The sequence below is a fragment of the Bombina bombina genome, chromosome 3, assembly GCF_027579735.1.
Source record: "Bombina bombina isolate aBomBom1 chromosome 3, aBomBom1.pri, whole genome shotgun sequence".
NCBI lineage: Eukaryota > Metazoa > Chordata > Amphibia > Anura > Bombinatoridae > Bombina > Bombina bombina.
The window spans coordinates 450,196,575-450,212,674 of NC_069501.1; positions in this window are offsets into that span (position 1 = coordinate 450,196,575).

The following is a 16,100-nucleotide window of genomic DNA, read 5'->3' on the forward strand; positions in this document are numbered from 1 at the left end:
ATGCACAAGTTTGACTATGTATATAACCCATTTTCATGGCAATGAAATTTGTATAACACATTTATTTTGTAGCAGAAATTTAGCAATGCAGTTCTTAAATTGCTCATTGTCAAGCTGACATTGTTTTATTCATATCCTTTGTTGAAGAGCATAGCTAGGTAGGTTCAGGACTGTGCATGTGTCTGGTGCATGATATGTAACAATGTTATATACTTTTGAGTACTAGATGGTAGGAGTGTTTGCAACAATGTATACAGTTGTTACAAACACTGACTTGTATGCCCCTCATTTGATATTGAAAAGAAAACACACAAAAAAACAGGGTTGGTTGGGGGATTTTTTTCATCGAAAGGATCACAATCTTACTGACACAAATACATCCGAGCTCGATAAATCCCATGATATTTGACCATCATTTCCACACAGCGGCACCATTAACGATTAATAATGGCAGGTTGCACAGCGGCACTCACCAGCGGACTAGATTACTCATCTTCCATTCCGCTGGTCTAGCATCCTCTCAACTCCACATGATGCTCTACACACATACACAGATATGCTACTAAGCATGCTTTGTTATATTCTTTAACAATGGACACCAAGAGAATAAAGCTAATTTGTCTCCTAAAATTGCATGCTTTATCTGGACCATGGAAGTTTAATTTGACTTTCATGTCCCTTTAAATTGTGCTTAACAATTTTCAAAGCACCTGTAGGTTTCTGTTTCAGTTATCCAGAGAATTTCATTAGTAATTATATCTAGCTTAAATGGACAAAGAATTAAATGTATTAGTTAAAAGGGGACATTGTACACACACAAAAAAAAAATAAAAAAAAATGTAAGCCAATGTCAAGAGGCATATATGTGAAGCCACCAATCAGCTGCTAGCTCCCAGTAGTGCTTTGCTGTTCCTGAGTCTACCTAGGTATCCTCTTAAACAAAGGACAGCAAGAGGACAAAGCAAATTAGATAATAGAAGCAAACAGAAAAGTTGTTTAAAATCGCATGCTCTATTTGAATCATGAAAGGAAAATGTGGGTTTGCATATCCCTTTAACCCTTTGGCTGCTAAGCCATTTCCCACCTGGGTGCTAATATTTTCTTTTTTTTCTTTTTGAAAAAAAAATGTTTTTAACTTTTTTCGTTTTTTTTTTACAGACTCCCAAGACTTACACTGTTGGAAAGGTTAGGCGATTACCTTTCCAACAGTGGGTCTTGGGGATCTGTAGCTGCTTAGATGCCTTAGATACAGGCTTCTAAGCAGCATGCCCCCTCCTCCTATACTTAACATTGTTAAGTATAAAAAAAGTTGCACGGTGACGTCATCACGTAATTGCGCATGACGTCACCGCGCATCACGTGAAGCCCCGGCGATGCCTGTAACTCTACAGGCACGATCGCCGGGGTAGGAGCAGTAAGGAGCCCCCAGATCTCCCTCAAGGTGGGAGAGTGCTCATGACGGCTCTGAGCCGTCATTAGCACCAGAGTGAGAAACTCTGTGACGGCTCAGAGCCGTCATTAGCACTGAAAGGGTTAAAGGGACACTGAACCCACATTTTTTCTTTCATGATTCAGATAGAGCATGCAATTTTAAGCAACTTTCTAATTTACTCCTATTATCAATTTTTCTTCATTCACTTGCTATCTTTATTTGAAAAAGGCATCTAAGATTTTTTGGTTCAGTACTCTGGACAGCACTTTTTTATTGGTGGATGAATTTATCCACCAATCAGCAAGAACAACCCAGGTTGTTCACCAAAAATGGGCCGGCATCTAAACTTAGATTCTTGCATTTCAGATAAAGATACCAAGAGAATGAAGACAATTTGATAATAGGTGTAAATTAGAAAGTTGCTTAAAATTTCATGCTCTGAATCACAAAGGAAAAAAAATGGGTCCAGTGTCCCTTTAAGTAGCCACTTCACAAATTGGCTAAGCACACAGATGACATGTGTCTCTGGGAAAGGCTAAAAGCAGTCAACTGTTTATTTTGAATTGTGCACAAGCGAACAGAAGGCTGGATGCTCTAAGGCTTTTACTTAAGATCATGGAAATAATAACCAAAAAAAAATAGCCGATATGTAGTGTACCTGAACCAAGCAAACTTACTCAAGGCTTATCAGTCTTACAGACATGTCAGTATGTAAATTGGTAAACTACATATCTATGCTACTAAAAATATATCACATCCCAGGACAAATGAAAATGTAACCCATGATTGGTTGGAGAATGAAGAAGGATCAAAAGGTCCCTCTTTAAATGACAGGTCAATTTGCCCCAAAGGATGCAGCTGATCACCATGACAACCCCATTGACAATAAAGATAATTTTTAATGGAACAGTAGAGGGGCTTTAAATAGCTTCCCATCTCCTCTTATTTAATTAGAGGGGGAAAACACCCTTTATTTGAAAAAACAGAATTTATGTTTACCTGATAAATTACTTTCTCCAACGGTGTGTCCGGTCCACGGCGTCATCCTTACTTGTGGGATATTCTCTTCCCCAACAGGAAATGGCAAAGAGCCCAGCAAAGCTGGTCACATGATCCCTCCTAGGCTCCGCCTTCCCCAGTCATTCGACCGACGTAAAGGAGGAATATTTGCATAGGAGAAACCATATGATACCGTGGTGACTGTAGTTAAAGAAAATAAATTATCAGACCTGATTAAAAAACCAGGGCGGGCCGTGGACCGGACAAACCGTTGGAGAAAGTAATTTATCAGGTAAACATAAATTCTGTTTTCTCCAACATAGGTGTGTCCGGTCCACGGCGTCATCCTTACTTGTGGGAACCAATACCAAAGCTTTAGGACACGGATGAAGGGAGGGAGCAAATCAGGTCACCTAGATGGAAGGCACCACGGCTTGCAAAACCTTTCTCCCAAAAATAGCCTCAGAAGAAGCAAAAGTATCAAACTTGTAAAATTTAGTAAAAGTGTGCAGTGAAGACCAAGTCGCTGCCTTACATATCTGATCAACAGAAGCCTCGTTCTTGAAGGCCCATGTGGAAGCCACAGCCCTAGTGGATTTTTATATTTAACCCCTTTACAGTCCCTGGTATCTGCTTTGCTGAGACCCAACCAAGCCCAAAGGGGAATACGATACCAAATGACGCCTTCAGAAAGTCTTTTCTATGTATCAGAGCTCCTCACACATGCATCTGCATGTCATGCTTCTCAAAAACAAGTGCGCAATAGAGGCGCGAAAATGAGACTCTGCCTATGATTAGGGAAAGCCCCTAAAGAATAAGGTGTCCAATACAGTGCCTGCCGGTTATTTTACATAATTCCCAAGATTAAAATAATTCCTCAAGGCTATGGAGTATAAAATATGTTTATATATAAATCGATTTAGCCCAGAAAATGTCTACAGTCTTAAAAAGCCCTTGTGAAGCCCTTTTTTTCTTTCTGTAATAAAAATGGCTTACCGGATCCCATAGGGAAAATGACAGCTTCCAGCATTACATCGTCTTGTTAGAATGTGTCATACCTCAAGCAGCAAAAGTCTGCTCACTGTTCCCCCAACTGAAGTTAATTCCTCTCAACAGTCCTGTGTGGAAACAGCCATCGATTTTAGTAACGGTTGCTAAAATCATTTTCCTCTTACAAACAGAAATCTTCATCTCTTTTCTGTTTCAGAGTAAATAGTACATACCAGCACTATTTTAAAATAACAAACTCTTGATTGAATAATAAAAACTACAGTTAAACACTAAAAAACTCTAAGCCATCTCCGTGGAGATGTTGCCTGTACAACGGCAAAGAGAATGACTGGGGAAGGCGGAGCCTAGGAGGGATCATGTGACCAGCTTTGCTGGGCTCTTTGCCATTTCCTGTTGGGGAAGAGAATATCCCACAAGTAAGGATGACGCCGTGGACCGGACACACCTATGTTGGAGAAATGAGGTGTCACATGCCCCTCTGATATGCAGGTGATCACCATGGCAATGTTGATGGCCTACAACAACAATTTAAGGGGTCTCAGATCACTGTCATTATGAGGGGATTGCCATAAAAATGGTAATGACCTACCAAATACATTTACTGTATGTGGTGCAGTGGGTCCATAGTAGTGGTTCACCTGATAATAATATGCATATGATATATAAACAGGGTTGTGGCTTATCCCCTAGGTTGCCTGCCACAATACATAGAGCTATGTGACCTTATTTGAAAGCTCTCCTCCTTGAAATGAGTGGTCAAACTTACATACAGCTCCCACGATTGTCATAATAATGACAAATATCTCACAGCATTGGTCCAATTTTTGAGAGTTCTGGTGTCTCTAAAGTTGTGCTGTGTTGGTGTCAGGGATCATAAATCCTTTTTTTTTCTGAGATATTAAAAATTGCACATATCCAAATAAGTGGAAGTATCTTTTACTAAGCTCACTAAGTTTAGATGGGGTAAGAGCAGGCATACTTTAAAATGGTGTAAGTACCCCCTGTGTAGAATTATCATATTGTCACCACATACTCTATAGAATATTACACAAATTGTAGCTTTTATTGCCTTTCATACAGTGACTTCTTTTTACAATGTTTGGATATTTCTACAAACTAATCGGTGTGTCTGTAATATGGCAGAAAGATAACAGGCACATGCGCAGACTATCTTCAGTGCTATGAATGATATCCCTGAAGGGAACTACTGTGATTGCACAAGATGGCGCCTGGCTGTAAGTAGCTCACCTCCATTATTGCATATAATGAGCCGTGCTGCATAGTCATTTAATGTGGCGGCTGTACACCAAGAATATGTTAGTAAACGTAAAAAATAAAAAAAAACTTGCTAAGATTTTTAACTTTAAAGAAAGAGTGCTTCATATATACATTATATATATATATATTAAAAGGTAAAATTGTATTTATTCACATAAAGTAATGTTATATATCCCTTTAAGACTAAAAGGGGACAATTCAAATAACCACAAGTTCCAAATATGATAATTAAAGGGACTGTCTACACCTTAGTTATTTTAAAGTCTTATCTTAGATTAACCTGCAAATAGGCTCCTGCACCTTTTCTATATCATGCAGCAGGAATAGTAACAAAAAGTTATTTTAAAATTAATATTGTTGTTGGCCACTTTGAAATAGCGGCCAAGCTCAGCCCACTGATGACTTCACAATCTGGGCTGCATATGGCATCCAATAATAAAAGGCTCCCTAGTTGGATTCAACAGACTGTCAATGCTATTCATTGCAAAATAACTTGTTTACCGTTCCTGGTGCATGACATAGAAAGGGGTGCAGGAGGCTATTTGCAGCTTAATCTAAGGTAACACTTTAAGATGACTTTGGTGTAGACTGTGTCTTTAAACTTGGTAGGCAGCTTAGTTTTAGTAATAGGGAGGGATGTGACAGAAGTGTAATACCCTCTATTTTTTTAAGAACATTAAGAATGTTCCCCCTTCTCCTCTTTTGTAAAAAATAATAAAAGCCCCTAAGGTATTTACCCCTTCCCAGGAGGACCCCTAGTGGGGCTGGGGGCACCAATATTTCAGCAGTCACCCCACCCATAAACACAACACTTGCACACTGATCTGCAATGTTGTGCATCCATCTGGTTTCTCTACCTAAACTACAATGATAAATCAAATGGGTGGGGAATTCTGGAAAAACACAAAGAATAAATCAGTGAACAACCTGGGATTCCTCAAAACTCCCTGTCCAGCCAATCAGCTGCTATCTCATACTATTAGACAAGCACAGGCACTCTTCCCTACCATTGTGCACAGGCTTACTCAATCACATACCTTACATTCATTACCAACCTTACACACACACACTTCTTTTCTTAAAGGGACAGCCAACTCTAGAATTGTTGCTGTTTAAAAAGACAGATGATCCTTTTATTTCCCAATCCAGTTTTGCATAACCAACAATGTCATATTAATATACTTTAACTATGTGATTACCTTGTATCTAAGCACCCCTGCAGACTGTCCATATGTCAGTTCTTTTGACAGACTTGCCAATCAGTGCTGACTCAAATAACTCCACGGGAGTTAGCACAATATTATCTCTAAGGCACACATGAACTAGCACTATCTAGCTGTTAAAAAAACCTGCCAAAATGCACTTAAAGCACATGAGCCTAACTAGATTTTGCTTTCAACAAAGAATACCAAGAGTACAAGCAAATTTGATAAAAGTAAATTGTAAAGTTGTTTAAAATGGCATGCTCTATCGGAATCATGAAAGTTTAAATTTTGACTTGACTGTTCCTTTAAATCTGTTATGAAAGTGCATGCTTGCGCAGGCCTATGACATGTTGCAATTTTGTGGGCTATGCTAGCTATGGGCTTAAAAAACATGAACATGTTTAGTATCTATGCACCCAAAAGACACGGGCATTCTTCTATACCCCTTTTTTCGGTATACCACTAAGTTTTGAAAATCTGCCGAGAATCCAGAACAAAAAGGAAAAGTCTTAAACAAAGTAAAGAGCTTCTGAATACATTTCAGGACAGGTATTTCCAGTGAGGAAGGCCTACTGTAGAATGTTATATTCCCTAAGGTGTGTACCTTTAGAAATATATGTGCTTTTATTGGAACAAATTGAATATTGGGGTTGTAGGCCCTGATAACTAAGCTCAGTGATGAAATCAGCAGGTTTTCATAGGCCTATGTTATGTAGCCTATTTATGGGCTGTGCTAGTTATATGAAGAAATGTACATGATTTGTATCTATGTGCTCAGGAGACTAAGGGTCATGGTGCCCACATTTTTTCCTTTGTGATTAAGACAGAGCATACAATTTAAAAAAAAAAAAAAGTAAAACAAGTTTCAAATTGACTTCTTTACTTTATCTTATTAGCAAATTTGCTTTATTGTCATGGTATTCTTTGTTAAAGAGATACCTAGGTAGGTAGTGTGCACGTCTGGAGCACTGTGGCAGCAAAAAGAGCCGCCATCTAGCACTGTTGCAAATATATAACATATTCACAAAACTGTTGCCGTATTGTGCTGCAGACACGTGCACACTCCTGAGCTAACTTTACAGCAAGAGATACCAATAGAACAAAGGAAATTGGATAATAGAAGTAAATTGAAAAGTTGTTGAAAATTACATGCTCGATCTGAAGCATGAAAGAAACATTTTGTGTTTCATGTTCCTTTAATTACCATTTTTTTTTTATTTACTTCTCAGGTTCTCAATAATATTTCAAGGTTAATATATCAAGAAATAACTTTAAATATTTTGCTCTCTAATAAATGAAAGAGCATTACATTTTTAAAGGGACATAAAACACTACATACATTTCTTGCACCTACCTCTAACTATAGGTGCTGCCATTTTGGAACCTAAGTTTTACTGCAGGTATCTGAGGGAGATTTGCTGCACATGTGCAAACAGTGAAAGTTAGATTTCAACATGGCGGCACCCATGACTAGAGGGAGGCGGGGAATAACCTCAATACTATGCTTATTAAATGTATTTTTTGTTTAATGTCCATTTTACAGCCGATTCCTAGACAGGTTTTCTATAGGTGAACACCTTTTCTGCATTTTTTATTTAGTCCATGGTTTGCACTTTTATAAAGCATATACTGTTTATGGGGTTAAATCAAGTCTGTGGAGTATTTTCTAAATTATGTAATGGTGTGTTAGTTTAGTAAGTAGAGGAAATCACTTTGCACATCTCAGTAAGTTTGTGTCAATATTGGTCCTAAATTGTAAATTACTCTGTATAATTGGTACTCAGGAATTCACAGGAACTTTCACTTTTATAAAATTGATTCAGTGAGATTACTGACTATTGTTAAATTGTGTTACGGTTTACGAGTAAACTTAAAATGAAGAACAAAGTCTAAAAAAAAATACTATGTAAAATCGTAATAAATTTGCCTGGCCTCAAAAGATAGCAATGTTTTTAAAACCTCTGTCACTGAAGGGGTTAAACATAATTCTGCTCCTCCCCAAATGATAGAGCATTTTATTATGTATGCATTAATGTTGGTGGTAACTGTTTGGTTAATCCTTCTAAAAGGATTAAAAAGTAGCTCAATCCACACACACACCAGGCATGATGCTGTACTGGTCTGGAGTAGAACACTGCCAGTGATCTTCGGCCATGTGATTATATGACTCCTTACGAGCTCACCAGGGGTTAAACACACAGTTGCTGGTAAGCATTTGTACAATAATAAACTGCTCTAATGAACTGTGTAGGTTGAAAAGAAAACATGATGTGGGATAAAGGAAAGGGAAATGGCCAGCAGAGATAAATAAGTGGGGAAACAGTATTAACCCAAACGTGGCAGTTTTAAAGTGCAGTATAAAACCCTGTTACATATATATATATATATATATATATATATATATATATATGATAATGGAATAACACCTGTCATATACTTTAAAAGGGATTAATATTCCTAAAGAAGTGGTACTTGGAGACCATAAAGTATATGTTTGTAATGCTGGTTAAACATACCTGAGCGTCGGAGCTTCATTTCCCTTCCTGTTCCTCTACTTTCAGTAGCAGTGACGCAGATAGGGACAAGCGGGTGTGTCCTCTGTGACTGAGCCAGAGCAGGTGGGTGCACTCCTATCTGGCAGGCAGTCATATCTCCTGCTCAGTACACAATGTCATCCTCTTGTAAACCTATGTACTATTTGCTACGTGGGTGTCATATTTGTTTTCTCTTGCTTTTCAAACACTTTTATAAAGACGTGATGTGAAAATAAACTAGCGTTCTTTTTTATTTCTCTCTGCCTGTATAAGGATGGTGAAAGAGAAAAAAAAGTGTTACCTGCTGAAACAGCTGTAAATATTTAAAATGCTGAATTATATAGAATGATTGTAGAGCAATTCGATTTAAGCATCAATGCCTTGAAGAACGTTATGTAAAATAGAACAAAGTGGTTTAGGCAATTGTTTCCTAAGTGACTAACACTATATATATTATAAAAATAAAAAAAAACTGTGTTAACAGTGATTTAATAATACACTTAAAGCGCTCTTAAATAAGGTAAAGGGATAGAAAAGTCAGAACTGAAATGTTCATTTTTTTCAATATACTTCCGTTAACAAAAATGCTTCTAGTAGAAGTTATTGTTTATCAGCGGCATATGCACATATGCTATAAGTGCAAAAGCATTCAAACACTGCATCTTCTCAGAGACTCAGTAGTTGCTTGTGTGACTCAAATCTCTGCTGATGCAATACACACTACTGCGCTCTCTCTCAACAGGCATAATGTTTGAATCCTGATCCTTTAGTCACATGCAGCATATGTGCATATGGCGCTGAAACCGTAACAACTTTTACTAGGGGCATTTCTGTTAATGAAAGAATACTGCAAAAAAGCTTCAATTTAAAATTGAAATGCATCCAAGCACATTTAAAATTTGACCTTTTTGAAATAAAAGATAGGCTAAAGGGGACAAATTGTCAATTAAAGGGATAGTAAACACCTTGATATTTAATAGAAAATGTTTATATAGTTATATATTGTAAAAAATCTGCAACATATTTTCATTAATTTATTTTGCTCCCCCCCCCTTCCTTTCATATAATTTAGCTCTGAAAATTGTGTATTTGTCTTATTCTCAGAGCTAGAAATGAACCCTACTGACTTATCAAGGCTAACCCTGCTGCATATTTGTCCTCGATATGCTTAAACTGATAACTACTACAAAACAAAGCACTTTACACTAACATAATGACTATAGCTAGGCTTATTGTCTGCAGACTCAAGGCTGGATTGGATCATCCTAATAAAGTGGTGAGGTTTAGCTATTAAAAAAACAAGCAAACTAGGATTTCAGAAGCTCTCATTCTATTGGCTGATTTGAATTAAAAGAATTAAATCAGTCAATAGGAATGCAAGGTACACCATTTTGAAATGGCTACCTTGCATTCAAGTTCAGTGTACGGCAGTGACCGTATAAAGAGGACGCTCTGCGCAGGATGTCTTTGGCTTCCAGGATGGCTCTGCTCAGCGCCATCGGATGAAGATAGAACTAGATGCCCCCAGGATGGATGAAGATGTCCCCGTCTGGATGAAGACCTCATCACCTGGATGGAGATGGCTGTCCGGACTTCAGAATCCGTGAGTAGATCTTCTGGGATTAGTGTTAGTTTTTTTTGTTTTTGGGCTTTGAAAAAAAAGAGCTGAATGACCTTTTAAGGACAATGCCCATACAAATGCCCCTTTAGGGGCAATGGGGAGCTTAGCTTTTTTTTTTTTTAGAGTTAGATTTTTTTTATTTTGGGGGTTGGTTGGGTGGTGGGTTTTACTGTTGGGGGGGACTTTGTATTTTTTTTACAGAGAAAAGAGCTGATTTATTTAGGGCAATGGCCTACAAAAGGGCTATTGTTAGTTTATTGTAGGCTAGGGGGTGTTTTTATTTTGGGGGGGGGGGGTTATTTGTATAGGGCTATTTGATTAGGTGTAATTGTTTTTATTTTGATAATTTTGTTTATTTTCTTTTGTAATCTTAGTGTTTTTTATTTTGTGTGATTTTAGTGTTTATTATTTTTAGTAACATTTTTCGTAGGAGTTATTGTTTTAGTTGTAATTAAGATTTTTTTATTTTTTGTCGTAGTGTTAGGTTTTTTAAATTTGTAATTTAGATATTTTAATTGGTAGTTTTTTATTTTATTAGAATAGTTATGTTAGGTTTATATTTATTTCACAGGTAACTTTTTTAAAATTTATTTAAATAGAGTTATATTGTAATTTTAATTTAAAGTTGGGGGGGTGTTAGGTTCAGGGGTTAATATTTTAATTTAGTGTTTTGCGGTGTGGGGGGGCGGCGGTTTATGGGTTAATAGGTTTATTTAGTGGCGGAGATGTGGGAGGCTGGATGTTTAGGAGTTAACTTTATTTAGTGGCGGCTATGTCGGGGGAGCGGCGGAATAGTGGTTAATATATTTAAATAGTGTTGGCGATGTGGGTGGGTGGTGTTATTTGGCAGATTAGGGGTTAATAACTTTATTGAAAAGTCGCGATGTGGGTGGACGGCAGATTAGGGGTTAATAGGTAGTTTATGGGTGTTAGTGTACTTTGCAACAGTTTAGTTATGAGTTTTGTGAAACATTTTACTACTGCTTTCAGATGGCGGTATGGATCGTGTCGGTATAGGCTGTAACGCAAGCATTTTAGCCTCACCGCACAACCCGTAATACCGGCGCTATGGAAATCCCACGCATTAGGTCATTTTTTTTTGAGTGCAGGATTGTCGTTGTGTTACAGGCTAAAATGCTTGCGGCATAGCAATACCGACACGAATCCCAATAGTGCATTACTGCTTTTATGCGGAAATTGCCATTTTTTCAGCATTATTAGCCGCAACGCAAAACTCTTAATCTAGGTGAATGTGTTTACTGTCCCTTAAAACTGCTATACAAATATACATTACAGATGACAACTACTAGTGTCAAATGGGCAGATATTGTGATAATTTAAGACTCAAAAGGTTGTCAGGGATCCAATAATAAAACCAATATTATAAATGTACCTGAAGAGGGGCAACATATAATGAATGATCCCTTTATAAATGCATCTAAAAAAAGAGTAGCAAGGGCATGTTTAACCTGGGTTCACATACTTGCCAACTGATTTTCCAGGGTCAGTCCTATTTTTTTTACTCCTGTTTAGTGCTATTTGTCTCTGGAGAATGTCCCACAATGTAAATCACTACCCTGAGGTGTGGGCTTGGCCTGCATGTCTGACTGTGGGAATCAGACATTAGGTCTTTTGTTGGTCTTATTGTGGCAGCTGAATCTCCTGCTCCTTACAAAAACAGAATGATAAAATAATAGACTTGGCCAACTTTAACTATAATATTTAACCCCTGAGAAGAGTTTAATCACATAATTAGAGGCACACAGAATTGTCACAGTATAATGTTCTAGCAGGTTACAGCATTTTCTTTTCACACTGTTATATCTATTCAAGTTGCAATAACTGTTACATTTCATTTGCCTCACTGTTCCTGATGGTGGGCTTAGAAAAGTAATACACACTTTGTTGTAGCAACATATTAAACAAATACAGTACAGGCAGTGTATGTGACCTTTAAGTCTACAAAAGGACGCATGGTACTATACACTTGTTTACTGAGTTTAGATACATGTGTGTTTCCTGGGGGAAGAAAAAGGGGCAACAATTTGTAAAATTCCAGATCTCTGTGTATTGCATCTGGATCAGAAATGAGCCGAATGACGCTACCCATGGCCGTATTTAACATTAATTTAGACAATTAATGCACATCTACTGCAAACTGCCTATGTTGCTACTTGGCTTACAGCAGCTGAAGGCTACAGATTTGCTTTTTGGTTTCTCTAAGGATCATGGCACAAGCACAATTTGACACAAAATCAACTCATATGTTAAATCACTTGAAAGGGATGTAGAATAACTGTAAAAAGCTGACAAGAAAAAATAAAATAAAAATCATCTTTGTGTAAAAAAGGAAGATATTCTACCTCAAAATTTCTTCAGCTCTCCAAAGTGCTCTATAATCAATAGCTACTCTCTTTATTGTGACCTGCATGGTGAAAAACCAGCCAATCAGCTCATCAGTGCTAAGTTCACACTTTGCTTTATTGTGATTTTATAGGACTTCACTGAAATCTACCAAGATTTCATAGTACATTTCTTTATACTGGGAAGGGAAACAAAGTGACTGGGCCTGCACATGTCAGATGCACTCAACCTTGAAAATCCTGGGACTAGGATCCTGATTGGATGCTTAAAGTCCCTATACAGTGGAATGTGGCTACTAAGAAAATGTGTAGGGGAAATATTTTTATTTTTTTTACATAGAAACTGTTCATGTAATATTTTATAGTCAGCATTTTACAGATATATTTCATTGTCTTCAACTAATTCAACATTTGGGTATTGTGTCTTTTTAAACAGTATGATTATTTCTAATTATTTGTGAAAAAACATATGCATATTCAAATATATATGTCTATGCATATTCAAATATATGTCTGTCTGGAATAACGCCGCCTGGTTTTGATGTGAGTTTTGATGCAACGCTACAAACTCCCTCGATTTTGAATAAGCCCCTTAATCAACTACCTGTAAACGTTAAAAAAGTCACAATTCTGACATGGAGGAAAATGTGTAGACTTTTAAAGTTCTGGGTGAGATTTTCAACAACCAGTGAGAAGGTGATACCAGACCTCCACCACGGGACAACACTACAGACAAATTGAAGGGTGAATGGGTATTCCTCTACCCTTGAACAGAGCATCACTCTTACCTCATACGATTGAGGTTGAATCTGGGAAATGGATTTCATACACCTCTGCTTGATACCCTGCCCTTGGATGATGGTGAAAGGTGTAGCTTTCATATAATTGCACCGTTTTTCCCACGTAGAGACTGTTTCTATGTGCTTATGTTGTGATTTCCACTTTCTTTTCTATTTATATTTACAGTGTGAGGGGTACACTGCATCACGTGTTTAAGTTGCATGATGACCTACGTTTTATACTAGCATTTGTTTAGAGAATTATAAGTAATATTCATTGATTTAGATTACTTTAGCCTAGAGCATATCATAGGTTTTTGCTGTATTTTTATAGTACTGTGCAATTTTATATTACAGACTAGAGCTAGTCTGTTTATGCTACTGGGGTTTAGTGCTGGTGTTATTTCTCCAACATAGGTGTGTCCGGTCCACGGCGTCATCCTTACTTGTGGGATATTCTCTTCCCCAACAGGAAATGGCAAAGAGCCCAGCAAAGCTGGTCACATGATCCCTCCTAGGCTCCGCCTACCCCAGTCATTCTCTTTGCCGTTGTACAGGCAACATCTCCACGGAGATGGCTTAGAGTTTTTTAGTGTTTAACTGTAGTTTTTATTATTCAATCAAGAGTTTGTTATTTTAAAATAGTGCTGGTATGTACTATTTACTCAGAAACAGAAAAGAGATGAAGATTTCTGTTTGTATGAGGAAAATGATTTTAGCACCGTAACTAAAATCCATGGCTGTTCCACACAGGACTGTTGAGAGCAATTAACTTCAGTTGGGGGAACAGTGTGCAGTCTCTTACTGCTTGAGGTATGACACATTCTAACAAGACGATGTAATGCTGGAAGCTGTCATTTTCCCTATGGGATCCGGTAAGCCATGTTTATTAAGATAGTAAATAAGGGCTTCACAAGGGCTTATTAAGACTGTAGACTTTTTCTGGGCTAAATCGATTCATTATTAACACATATTTAGCCTTGAGGAATCATTTATTCTGGGTATTTTGATATGATTATATCGGCAGGCACTGTTTTAGACACCTTATTCTTTAGGGGCTTTCCCTAATCATAGTCAGAGCCTCATTTTCGCGCCGGTATGGCGCACTTGTTTTTGAGGACAGCATGGCATGCAGCTGCATGTGTGTGGAGCTCTGATACATAGAAAAGTCTTTCTGAAGGCATCATTTGGTATCGTATTCCCCTTTGGGCTTGGTTGGGTCTCAGCAAAGCAGATTCCAGGGACTGTAAAGGGGTTAAATATAAAAACGGCTCCGGTTCCGTTATTTTAAGGGTTAAAGCTTCCAAATTTGGTGTGCAATACTTTTAAGGCTTTAAGACACTGTGGTGAAATTTTGGTGAATTTTGAACAATTCCTTCATACTTTTTCGCAATTGCAGTAATAAAGTGTGTTTAGTTTAAAATTTAAAGTGACAGTAACGGTTTTATTTTAAAACGTTTTTTGTGCTTTGTTATCAAGTTTATGCCTGTTTAACATGTCTGAACTACCAGATAGATTGTGTTCTGACTGTGGGGAAACCAAGGTTCCTTCTCATTTAACTATATGTATTTTATGTCATAAAAAAATTTAGTAAAAATGATGCCCAAGATGATTCCTCAAGTGAGGGGAGTAAGCATGGTACTGCATCATCCCCTCCTTCGTCTACACCAGTCTTGCCCATACAGGAGGCCCCTAGTACATCTAGTGCGCCAATACTCCTTACTATGCAACATTTAACGGCTGTAATGGATAATTCTATCAAAAACATTTTAGCCAATATGCCCACTTATCAGCGAAAGCGCGACTGCTCTGTTTTAGTAAATTCTGTAGAGCATGAGAACGCTGATGATATGGTTTCTGAAGGGCCCCTACACCAGTCTGAGGGGGCCAGGGAGGTTTTGTCTGAGGGAGAAATTTCAGATTCAGGAAACATTTCTCAACAAGCTGAACCTGATGTGATTACTTTTAAATTTAAGTTGGAACATCTCCGCGCTCTGCTTAAGGAGGTGTTATCCAATTTGGATGATTGTGATTATCTGGTCATTCCAGAACCACTATGTAAAATGGAAAAGTTCTTAGAGGCCCCGGGGCCCCCCGAAGCTTTTCCTATATCCAAGCGGGTGGCGTACATTGTTAGTAAAGAATGGGACAGGCCCGGTATACCTTTAGTACCTCCCCCCATATTTAAAAAATTGTTTTCCTATAGTCGACCCCAGAAAGGACTGATGGCAGACAGTCCCCAAGGTCGAGGGGGCGGTTTCTACTCTACACAAGCGCGCCACTATACCCATAGAAGATAGTTGTGCTTTCCAAGATCCTATGGATAAAAAATGAGAAGGTCTGCTAAAAAAAGATGTTTGTTCAGCAAGGTTCCCTTCTACAACCAATTGCATGCATTGTCCCTGTCACTGCAGCCGCGTGTTTCTAGTTTGATGAGCTAGGAAAGGCGATTATTAGTAATTCTTCTTCTTATGAGGAGATTATGGACAGAATTCGTGCTCTTAAATTGGCTAATTCTTTCACCCTAGACGCCACCTTGCAATTGGCTAGGTTAGCGGCGAAAAAATTCTGAGTTTGCTATTGTGGCGCAGAGCGCTTTGGTTAAAATCTTGGGCAGCGGATGCGTCTTCCAAGAACAAATTGCTTGACATTCCTTTCAAGGGGAAAACACTCTTTGGCCCTGACTTGAAAGAGATTATCTCTGATATCACTGGGGGCAAGGGCCACGCCCTTCCTCAGGATAGGTCTTTTCAAGACCAAAAATAAACCTAAGTTTCGTCCCTTTCGCAGAAACGGATCAGCCCCAAGGGCTACGTCCTCTAAGCAGGAAGGTAATACTTCTCAAGCCAATCCAGCCTGGAGACCTATGCAAGGCTGG